Source organism: Falco cherrug, chromosome 1 (assembly GCF_023634085.1).
Source record: "Falco cherrug isolate bFalChe1 chromosome 1, bFalChe1.pri, whole genome shotgun sequence".
NCBI classification, from domain to species: Eukaryota; Metazoa; Chordata; class Aves; order Falconiformes; family Falconidae; genus Falco; species Falco cherrug.
Window position 1 is genome coordinate 52,231,314 of NC_073697.1, and position 12,249 is coordinate 52,243,562.

Below are 12,249 nucleotides of genomic sequence, written 5' to 3' on the forward strand. Positions count from 1 at the left end.
GCTGACCCTCCATGCTCTGCCATTCTTCTGAATTTAATCAATACACAGTGACACCCTTTTAAACATGACCCTGGGGCTGCAACATTACTGATAACCCATGCTTGAAGCACAATTCAAGCCATATTCATCTAGACTTGAGCTAATATGTAGTAGAAATAACAAGCCTTTTCTTATAAATTCATCAGACTAATAAGAAAACCATTAAACTCTGTGATGATTATCTCCACACACACAGAGATGCAAAAGAGCCCAGAGAAGCAATGGGACAAGGGAGAACCAAAGTGTTCCTTTACCTGGCTGCTCCCAGGGCTATATCACAGTAGATATCACATCATCCTCACGTGATTCTGATCCCCATGAGTCAATGGGAGATGCTTTCCAGATGACCTGTCAGACTGAACCAGGGAGTTAATGCCCAGGGGTATGGGGTGCAGGGAAAGGGAGCAGGATAAGCAACCTAGGAGCTGGTGTTTGAACGAGCAAGACTCCACTGGACATGCACATCTCACTGAGTGAGAGAGGAGGAGGAGCTGGCTACTGGAGGAACCAGGAGTTGCCAGAAAGATGCCAGGGAGACTGTGAGATCTGTGGGACAACCAAAAGCACTGTTTGCGTATGGGTGTGCATCTGTGCTCAAGGCAGCTGGAGACAAGAGGATCCAGGACCCAGTAGCTGGGTCAACTAAGAAGTACATTAGGCTGCCCAGCTACTAGGTTGTCTAAGGGCATTTGCTAGAGGTATCCATAGTGAGTGTGTGCATGTATGTGCATTGCTGTGTGCAAGGGTGGGTGTCAGTATCAGTCAGCAGAGTGGAGCTCTGAGCCTTCGTACATCCAGGTGCCAGCAGAGGTGAGACTAGGACACAGGGGCAAGTGCTTGATAGAGCACTCAGGTCTAAGTCCAGCTTCCAGAGATACACACTGTGTATATACATAGATATGTATTTACTAGTAACAGACCTTCATCCTGGTTAAGGCCACCGGTGGTGTTTGTGAGTGCTGTGTGTGGCTGGCCACATGCGTGTGTGTGTTGTAGAGTGTGTTTATGTGTGTGCCTGTCGCAGCACTCTCCAAACTAGCTGGCTGCAACAAGGTCTTTTACCATCTCATACCAACATACTCTTTATGCCAGTCCCTCTGCTGACTTCTCCTAGTTTCACCTCATCCAGGCTGCTCTCTCTCTCTCTCTTTCTCTCTCTCTCTCTTTTCATTGCTCTACAATTCCACACACACACCTTTTTTTTATTATTATTTCATACCTCATGTTATTACTGATCATCACAAACTTTTTACAAATAAACTTTTCATACATTCCTCTATAATTCCTCTACATGTGCCTGTTGGGAATACATGTTCAGCTTTACTACTGCTGAGACCTGGAGGCATGGAGCTCTACTGGATTACCAGATTTGGAAACTCATCATGGAAACAGTGATATTACGCCTTCACAGCAGAGAAATTACACCAGCAACAGTAAGATTTTGTGACAGCCTTCTTTTAAAATTATGTAGTGAAACATGGACATTTGAAAACCCTAGTTGTCTGCATTTTACAGATCTGTTTTTAACAAAGTCATTTGTTGATGTTGTTTCAGTGGCAAAATCTGGATATCTTATCATTTAACTGCTACTTTCCAGACTTTAATATGCACAGTGTTCTGCTAACGGGGACAGTATCATGCTAGTAGCCCATATTATTAATTTTGACCTTTTGCTTTCAATATATAATTTTCAAATACATTTTGCCCTGGTTCATTTCATTTTCTCACTGTTGATTGGATGAAGTGTTGTGTTTTCAACATAATTGTTGAATATTGCTAGTGATCGCTGAGCAGATTCTTCCTTAGCACATCGGTAGATGCTGGAACAAAAGCTCCAAGTCTGAGACCAGGTTATAGAAGGCACACCTTCTAAGTTTAGGTGCACCTGCCCTCCACAGGAAGGAGCAGAATTCATGCCAAAACACTCCTCGCGGGAGGAAGAGTTCTTCCTTGGGGCTAAGGCTGCTCCTTTCTCTTCCTCTCCCTGCTGCTAGCAAATATACTTACAACAGTATTTAGCTGGCAATTATGGGGTTTTGTGGGAGTCTTCCCTTAAATCAAAGGCATTCCAAACAAAAACTATAAAAACTTGTGTGAAGTTGAGTTAGAGGATTAGACCCCACAACACTCATTTGCTCAGACACAGAAAAAAAATGAACCTGTCCAGCAGGTATGCAAAACACCTTACACCTGGAAGAAAATAAGATACTCATTTCTTTTACTTTTAATTCTGCAGAGGACACTTATATTATTCTTTTCATAAAGTGCTAGGGAGATAAACAACAATCCCTTTTTTCCATGAGACACACCATGAGCTCTAACTTACCCTACCATCTGTTGAGCTGTACAAAGATTAACCAGGATACCCCTGAACTAACAGAGATTCCTAATTATGAAAGACCTCAATTAGGCTGCATGTCAGGAAAGCCTGTAACAGACCTCATTGCTGACCCAATGAACTGAGCATGAAGAAATGGAACTGCATTAGTCAATAGATGGCTGCAATGATTTTCCCTCCCCCTGTTTTGTTTTGGTTTTTTTTTTTTCTTCCAAATAGCTTCTGTATCTTCTTTGCTCTTCAGTTACTCTCATGAAAAGTCCCTGAGGCTAAATTAACTACTAAGGTGGACCAATGGAGAAACTATAAACAGGGCAGCCATGGATGGATACTGAGACAGAAGTTTGTACAATGCCAGTACATTGTACTGTTGTTGTATTGAAGAGATGTTTTGTGAAAACAGAAGAAACATTATTATCACCACCAGCTGAAACACTGGTAGCATGTGGAGTTGGAACTGATGTAAGCGGTCTTCACATTGCACTCATAGAAAAGCAAAGTATTGGATGGTGATCTTACTGATTTATTGATAGCACTCTGGATGAGGAAAATGAGGGATGGAAACAGAGATGTCAACTTGAGATTTCGAGTACTCAATGAGGAATTTGAAAATTTGGTTTTATTTCTGCATCAGATCATGTGATACAACTGGCAAAACATGTCACTTCGCCTCTAGTTGAAGAGACTCTTGTCTTACCTGTTTGGTACATAGACCACGCTTTATAATATATGTGAGCTGTACAGAAGGTCGCAGCTTGGTTTGCAGCTAGGTGGGATTGCACATTTTTTTTTTCATTCTAGTCATGCAAAACCATACATTTTCTCAACTCCTGTCAAGTCAAAAGTTGTGCTGAAACCAGCCATTCTGATTTCACTGAACAGATGGCCAAGCCCCCAGCTCCACCAGCACTTTCCCAAGCCAGGGACACCAGGACTGCTGCATACCTGAGCTGCTTTTCATTAGCTGCTGTGTGCTCAGGAGGGCTCAGACAGCCCTTCGGACATCAGTCCCAGGCAATTTGCTTGGCCAAAGCAAGAGTCAGTCTGTCCCAGGACCTCCAGGAAGACCCAGCCCTGAGTTTCCAACAGGAGAATAGACAACACTGGTACAACCAGGAGCCTCATCAACAATAGATTCACTGGTCCTTACCCCAAGGGCCCCCATTTCTCTGTGAAGACCCAAAGATACAGACTGAGAGACAACCAGAGCTCCTAGCAATTTACCAGAAATTGCTAAGTTCTAAATAAAGTAAAGGTAAGAAAAATCCAAGGCTTCCTGACTGAAAGCTTGGATGAGCTAAACCTTCATTGTCAGTAGAAGATATGTACTGCAGCTATAGCCAGCACTGGCTGTATCTGTTGTGGTTTAACCCCAGCCACCAACTAAGCCCCACGCAGCCGCTAGCTCACTACCCCCACAGTGGGATGGGGGAGAGAATCAGGATAAAAGTGAGAAAACTCGTGGGTTGGGATAAAGACAGCTTAATAGGTACAGCAAAAGCCATGCTCACAAACAAAACAAAACAAGGGATTCATTCCCCCCTTCCCACTGGCAGGCAGGTTCAGCCACCCCCAGGAGAGCAGGGCTCCAGCATGCGTATCGATGACTTGGGAAGAAAACACCATCATTCTGAACGTCCCCCTCTTCCTCCTTCCCCCAGCTTTATCTGCTGAGCGTGGTATCCCATGTTATGGAATACCCCTTGGGTCAGGTATGGCCAGCTGTCCTGGCTGTGTCCCCTCCCAACTCCTTGTGCCCTCCAAGCCCACTCGCTGGTGGGGTGGGGTGAGGAGCAGAAAAAGCTTCAGCTCAATGTCAGCACTGCTCAGCAGTAACAAAAACACCTCTGTACTATCAATGCTGTTTCCAGCACAAACCCCAAACAGCCCCATACTAGCTACTGTGAAGAAAATTAACTCCACTGCAGCCAAAACAGCACAGTAGCTTATATCCACAACCTCGCAGACAAATTTGCTATTTTGCTCTTGCTGTTCCCTTCTGTAACATGTGTGTATCAAACAAGGCAGTCAGCAGTGATTGTTTTCTATTGCTGTGCTGTGATCTGCATTTAAATCAGGATTGAAATTCTACTTTTTCTCATTTGCAGGCCAGATTCAATCAGGAAAACAAAACACAATAACTCTTTGCAGTACTCCTGCTTGCCACATAATATTTCTGAGAGTGTTTTCTAATTTTGTGGGCAAGACATTAAAGCATTTCAGTTTGTCCCCAAGACAGAGTGTCTCCCTACATCCTAAAGCCCCCAGTCAATAAAAATGGTCAGGCTTCCTATACAAATGCATTCTCACAATGTCTTGGGGATTAAATCTCAGAATTCAATTAATCGTGATTATGAGCAACCAATTCCCAGATTCACGGCAATATAAAGAGCTGTGCAAGAGGAAAACAGAGCATCCTAGATGCCCAGCTTCTTACTTTCCCCAATACTGCTGGCATAATTAATTATGTATGTCCTATTTTCTTTTTGGACTATGCAGGTATCTTAGATTTAGAAATAACCAGTGGGTCATCTCCCCTAGCCTACTGCACAACACAAGTCAGAAGAATTTTACTCAAACTTTCATATATTGAGCCTAATAATCTGTATTTGACTATATAAACTAGCTTCCAGGCATTTAAACAAATTGGGCTCACTCATTAGATGGTATTCATGAAAGAATGCAGAAAGTTCTCCAGTGTGTACAAGCAAGCTTAAAATAATTAAAATGGAAGTTCTTCCAAGAACTTTATGATATTTGCTTAATCATTAGAAGCATCTTGGTTTGTTTTGCTTTTTAAAGAATCCCTCTTTCTTACAACATCATTGATACTGGATCTCTGCTACAGGATGTGAAAACTGAACACAGTGGAGTTCATCCTGCCATGAAAATGTTCATTCACTTTTCTACAAAAACACAGACCTATTACAAATAAACAAAAACCTAATCAAGGTAACGTAAAGCAAAAAGGAGCAAAACAATGTTTATTCTTGCATTCTGGCTGCCATAAAGAAACCAGAATAGATAATTTTTAACACATTATTCTGTAACCACCTGGGATTTGTAGATCTGAAGATCTCAGAAAAACCTCATGCTCAATATGGAATTAAACCAAAGTTTATATTATGAGATAATTTGTGATCAATATGTATTTTATAAAGAGAAAATAAAAAGCAAAGGTTGTTTCAGCCAAATTGGTCTTCCCTGAAGTTAGGCATGCACAACAAGCAGCATCAATAGAGTAATTCTGGCTGAAGTTAAATTTTCTCTCCAAATCCATTACTGAAACTGCTTTTCAGGAGGAAATTTGGACCAATCTGACCAATGCTGGGTTCTGAAATCAGCTAACTTAAATCTGTAACTGAGAAACGAACAAGCAATGTACAGAAAACCACTAACTTTCACTGCAATAAAAAGTGCATGCATCAGACTGCATTGCATCAGACAATGTAACTATATAGTTTTCATATGCTAAAGGTCCAAGCTGAGACTGTATGATCAGCCCTTCAACTTTTGAAGCCTAAACAGAGATGGAGTTATCTGTAAGGTTTCACTTTACCATCCTCTTCCTGCTGCTGCTCCGAAGGACACAAACCTTGAGAAAACAGAATTAAGGTGAAAAATTTGAAATGACAGTAACAATAGCAGTTAGTAACACTGTCCAACTAGTTTTTTAATCCAGCTTCAGAGTAAAATCTCTCAACATTTACCAAAGTAATTGCTAAACAAAGGAAATATCAGCAGTAGACAGTGACATCTTTCAAACCACTACAGGCTCCTAAGGGAGAGTGCTGGCTTGTGGGGCACATACCTGCCCAGTGAAAACAGTACATTTTCAGCCTTCCTTAAAAAAACTGTGACACCCTCACACCCTGCAGAGTAATAGTACAGTTCAAGGCAAACATTGCCTGAGAAGAGATGTGACAAAATACTAATTACGGGGCTGCTTAGTTACGACTCCTTCTACTGAGAGCCAAATACACACACGTTTTATGCAGAAGCTTTGACAGCAAATATTCTATTTGGGAGACTGATAAACATCTGCTTCAACAAGACATTCCATGATTAAACAAGGTTCTCCATTTCTGATCCGTTTTGTAAGGAAACATGTACAAAGTGAATAAAACCATTTAATTTATTAATTACATCAGTCATTAACTTTTCATTTCTAAAAAAGCAAACCTGTCAAGTATTGAGCTAGATTTATAACTAAAATACCTATAAAGGAACTTTTGCTCCCATGCCCTTTATGCTTGTATTTGAATGACTAGCAAGCAAACAACAAGCTCCTAGCAGAGGCTGTGATTACATTACCCTTTTAGTTTGCTTCAGGACCATGTCTTGCCTCAGAATGCTCTTGGATACAAGCTGGGGTTTTTTGGATGAAAGTAAACTTTAAAATCGATGGTGTCAGGATACAATTTTAAACATAGAAGAAATAAACATGGTCTAAAGAAGAACTGAGCAGTATCACTTCTGAAAAATGGGCTTTCCATTGAATGTGTAATCTTAAGATGCTAACGTCTTTTCTTAAGAATTTGAAGAAAAAGTTGACTTCTCTGAATTCTGTGAAATGCTTTGAGAAGCAATTAACATGAATCACTTTGATGGGTAATACAACATTTTAAAATTATTGAAATTCTTTACAACCTTTGTATATTATAAACTAGCAAAATTCTGATGAGACATCTGTATTTCATTCTCACTATTTCTCACTGATATTATTTTTTTTAAACAAAGACAACAAATTATATGTAACTTCAAGGAATATACTTAAGTTTTCCAGTAAAATATTTAAGAAGATGATAAAATTCTGACCCTTTCCCATAAAAATAAATTGTATTTTTACATGAAATGGCAACCAGGAGCATTGCTAATTCACTACTTCCAACACATTTTGTCATTTACATGGTACCCTATACTTTTCTTTCTCAGTAGTGTGTGTGTGGGGGGGTGGTGTTCGAGAATATTTTTAACTGTGTTGTTGGGTTGTGGGTTTTATTGGAAGAAGGTTTAACAAACAGTTTGTAATGATAGTTTATCCCTTTTTCAAGATCCAACATTGCAGGCAAAATAAAATAAGTAGGTTCATATCAGTAATTTGTTTCATGGAGAGACATAAATACTGTTCTTTTACCATTACTGTAAAAAGATCTGTTGCACTAGAAAAAGGGCATTTAAACTATGGTTTCTTAAAGTTTAAACGCTTCTACAGAATAGTGACCCTTTCCTGAGAGGAAACAGAAAATGAGCTAACTTGAAGACTGACTCCTTGTTTAAGATCTCTAAGATTCTCTAAGAACTAAGATGCACCACGTGGCCAGTACTTGATGACTGAATACCAAAGAAATCCCAGCTCACAGACAGATCATGTAACTATAATACCATGAATGCAACCAACTTGATCCCAAAAAATCTTTTGAGCAGTTACTCCGGGACAGTCATTTGGAAAGGCTTAACACATTTGACTGTTGTGACTTTGCCAATGCTATGGATATTCATCTGCAGCACAAAACCTTATAGGGCAGACTTTACAAGAACAGCAAAAGCTTTCCTGTGGGATTCCTGAAACAATCACCCTCAGGCAGTGTAATGAAAGCAGTATAGCCCCATTCCCCTTATTATTGTCCTTATATACTTACAGGGTCATTAAGAAATTAACCTGACCCATGCAGTTCTACCCAGATATTTATACTTACATTATACGTTAAACAAATTTTCAATAAAGAAATATTTTCTTGACTGAATATACAATATTTCAGAATACTATATATGCTATTATGTAGAATTGTATGATATACAATTGTATGATCTAGAATACTATATATTGTATTATTATATATTGCATTATATAGTAATATTAACAAGTTCTTTAAAAGTGATACTGTTTTCCCACTTCTAATGGAGTTCAAGGGACATCTATGAAAATAATTACTAAATAAACATTCAATTTACGGAAAAGTAAAAAAAAAAAAAAAAAAAAAAAAACAGCAGCATAACAAAGAAGTCTTCAAAATCAGGGATTTGAGTGTATGAGAAGAAATCAGTGTCCCTAAACAAGTATGGTCTTACTAGAGGAAAATGAAAAGTATCATTGCAGTAGTCCTCAGAAATCAGAAATGTAATAAATCACAGGAGAGCACCACTGACACTTTGAACACGATTTGGTATTATTAGGCTGCTTTAATGCAGCGCTGTGTTCCCTGTGAAGCGTTAATACAAGGAAAGAATAACATCTCATTGTGCAACATTCAAATTAACTTTGACCTTCTCATAAAAATATTAACTAAAGCTTCACTGCCAGCTAGTCACCATTTGAAGATTTTAGAGGACATACCATCATAGAATGAAATATACATACTGACAATGAAGTAACTGTTTTAAAATCCAAGTCCATGTAGAGTCTGCTAGAGGCAAACCATTTAGATATCTGGATAACTGGCATGCATTTATCATAACTTGTGTTGCAAACAGCATAACCCAAAGGACCAAATTTTATTCCCAGAAACACTTGCACAGCCTTAAACACTACATGAATACACTGGAATATCAGTAAATCTCAAATCCAAGAAAGCTAATTTGGTCAGTTTATTGGTTGTTTTACTCAACCAGGTCTTTCAGATGTTTTCTACTTAAATAGCAAAGAATCCTTACATTTTCCTCTTACAGGCTACAATTCCTCTTACGTTCATGACAGAATAAAGTTTTCCCTCTTGTTTATATCTGTACAGTCACTTCAGTATTCCTGACACAGCCACAGCACTGGCTTACATGAAAAAAAAAGTCTTCAGAAAGTTTTAGTAGTAATAAAACCTGTCCACATTTAAGAAATTAATTCCTGTGAAGCTTTGCTTATAGTATTGACCTTTGCTTTAGTACTGAATACTTCTATGTATAAGGGCTCTGAGGCTGTAATTCAGCTGCAAATGGACAAAAAGCCCAGAAATATGTAGCTATTGGAGCTTATGTGTTGACTACAAGACAAGGACAGTCAGAAACCATGCTCCATGAACGTGCACAGTACCATGGAGTCCACAACAATAACAACCAGTAGGACAGAGGAACAGTGATGGATCCTTAAAAACAGATATAAAGCTCTCTCATTTAAAGGTCTTTCCTGTATCTACCTTTAGTAGATTCTTTGCTAGCAATAGAACTCACTATTACCATATGCAATAATTTAGTGACCCATATTTAGGAAATATGCAAAACAGGCTGATTTGTGGGTGGCAAGACATTTGCAGCATTGGAAAAGGAACGGCAAATAATTACAAATAGATGCAAGAATGGGTGATATTATTGGTGCCGCTTACAATTACCTCAAAAGGCCAGTTAACTAGTTGATGTCAATAAGGAGAAAAAGATGTTTTACCAAAAAGGAAGAGTAATATGAGAAAACAGATGAAAGAGAGAAAAATAAAGATCAGGAAAGAAATGAGGAGGTAGGAGCAGGCAGGGAGAGAACAGAAAAGAGATGACATGAAGGAAGGCAGAAAGCTGTCAGTTCCAGAGCACGAACCAGTTACTTTTGGATGACCTGAGGCTCCTCTGCAGACTGCTCCAGGTAATGGCACACAAAAGAGAGGTTTGTACATTTCACACCTTTCAGCTTTATAAATTCCTAGCCAAAAGTATCAGGACCTATTGAAAATATGAAAGGCTGGGTGGTGACAGCTACCAATGTCATTCCGAGTCAAACTTTTGCTTCCACATCAAGAAGTTTTATAACTTTGTAATCAACACCTAGGAGACCAAAAGGAAAAGGAGGAAGAAAACAAGTATAAGGAATGAGCAGGTGTGGGAAAAACACCTTGAGAGGGTGGAATTAGAGAAAATTGGGTCCTAACAGAAGCATTGTATTACAGAAAGCTTTTTTAGGGTAAAATACAGCTATCACCTTCAGGATGGTTAGAATGCACAGAATCTACATCACCACAGTTCCCTAAGCAACACATCCTGCCAGCTCAGCACATGCTGATAGGAGTGATGGAGGATGGAGCGGAGTGGAGACACCACGGCCGTGCTCTGTTGTGCTCCCTGCAGGAATGGGAACTCGATGGCACCACACAGCTGATAAGCTGCATACCAGTTGTCACATGAAGAATCCACGAGATGTCTGTGGCTGAGCCAACCATTGTGGTGAAATTACTTTCCTCAGATGAAATAATCTCATTGTAATACTAACACACATCTCCATCTCAAAAGTTACCTGCCTCCAAGGTACTAGTGCACCTCACTGGGCACACAATACCAGTCAGTAACAACAATATGCATGACTAGAGTCACTCAAGCTCCACCCAAATGTGCTGGAAATGGACTAGTCCTGGACTGAAATAAGTCCAAAGGGGAGGACCTGTTGTCTAAACTCCTGGATTACCCAGCTCTGGTTCAGTGTTCACAAAGCTAAGTCAAGCTGACTCCCTCTCTAAAGTTGTTATGAGAGGACTTCTAATCAAGGTAGTCAGCCTTGGGGACGATGAGAAACAAAGAACAGATAGTGAAAACAACACCGTTATCTAAGTTATGCAGAAAGAAGCCTTCAAGTGAGGAAAAGTTCTGGCTATGAGAGGAAACAGGATGACAAGGTATTGCAATCCACTGACATCAACAGAAAATTAGTTGAAAATAAGGCAAAGATAATTGTCGTAGTGGGAAATTATGACTTCTAACTCAAATAGCACCACCACCACCACCCCCAAAAGAGGGCAAAACCCTACGTGAGGAGCATGTGTAGTTAGTAGAGAACTTCAGTAGTGCTATCTGAGGATTTGTACTAATTTGCATTAGAAGCGATAAACTTGTAACCAAACCTGTGTATGATGAATGAATATGCAACGTACTATGAAGTATAAAAAGTGGACAGATGAGAGGAGAAGTTAGGGAAGACTCCATAGTAACTTCTATGATCAGTTGACAGGCTGAACCTGTCTTCTCCCCCGTAGGGACACCTATTGGATAAGAACTTTCTTTTATACATGCTAAATAAAGTAACTCACACTAGATATTAGTGATTATAATTTAGTTGTATGTAGTTTGGTTGTATATCATTTCAATCTTGGTTTTTGCACAGTGCCAATCACTGGTGATCACAAACCTTAATTTATCTTAAAATCATATTAAAAAAGAGTTATTCCGTAAATTGTTAGTGTTAGTCCTTTGCGGGTGCTAGCAGTTGCCAGCAGTGGGTAACACATTCAAATGAAGCGGGAAGAACTGCTGAGGGGTCCCCCTGATGCTGTTGGCATGTTTCCCTGAAAAAGGCAGTGGAATCACCCTCCAATTCAGTGGGACTGTTCAGTGAAGGGTCCCCGTAACGGGACGCTGACAAACCAATTAGGCAGAAGGGTCTCGGCTTTCCTGGGCCACTAACAGATCAAACACCTGGGGTTGAGAGGATTACACCCCTCCACACGCCCCTCCTTTTCATGTGACAGTAGGCTTTAGAACACATAGGAAACTATCTCTGTGAGAACCTATACTTTCAGATTTTGATCTCGAGGAAAGAGGTTAGAAAGAGTATTCTGAGCAAAGAGCAAAATTAGAGTAGCCTTATTAACTCCAAAAATTACACTGATATAAATCTGGTGATACAATTTATACATAATGCAAATCTTCTCATCCATACAACTAGAACACAAAACAAACCCCAAAATTTATAGTAGCTATGTCTGGTACTTTCTTCTAACCTGCTGTAGTCCCTTCCTTCAGTGCAAAGGAGGCATGAATGTTGCTAATTGCTGTAAAAGCACTGTCACAACTGAATGAAAGCTTTTCACACCCATTCTCTATGAAAATTTATAAAGAACTTGAAACAGCAGAGACTTCAGCCAAAAAAAAAACCTGTCATATTTAAATTAATTCTGTGCTGTTCA

At 39.6% G+C, this 12,249-nt stretch overlaps 1 protein-coding gene across 1 annotated transcript in view; it reads right to left on the bottom strand.

Moving 5' to 3' along the window:
- Window positions 1-12,249, bottom strand: part of STK32B (serine/threonine kinase 32B) — a 179,117-nt gene that overhangs the window by 109,056 nt on the left and 57,812 nt on the right. The window lies entirely within an intron of this gene.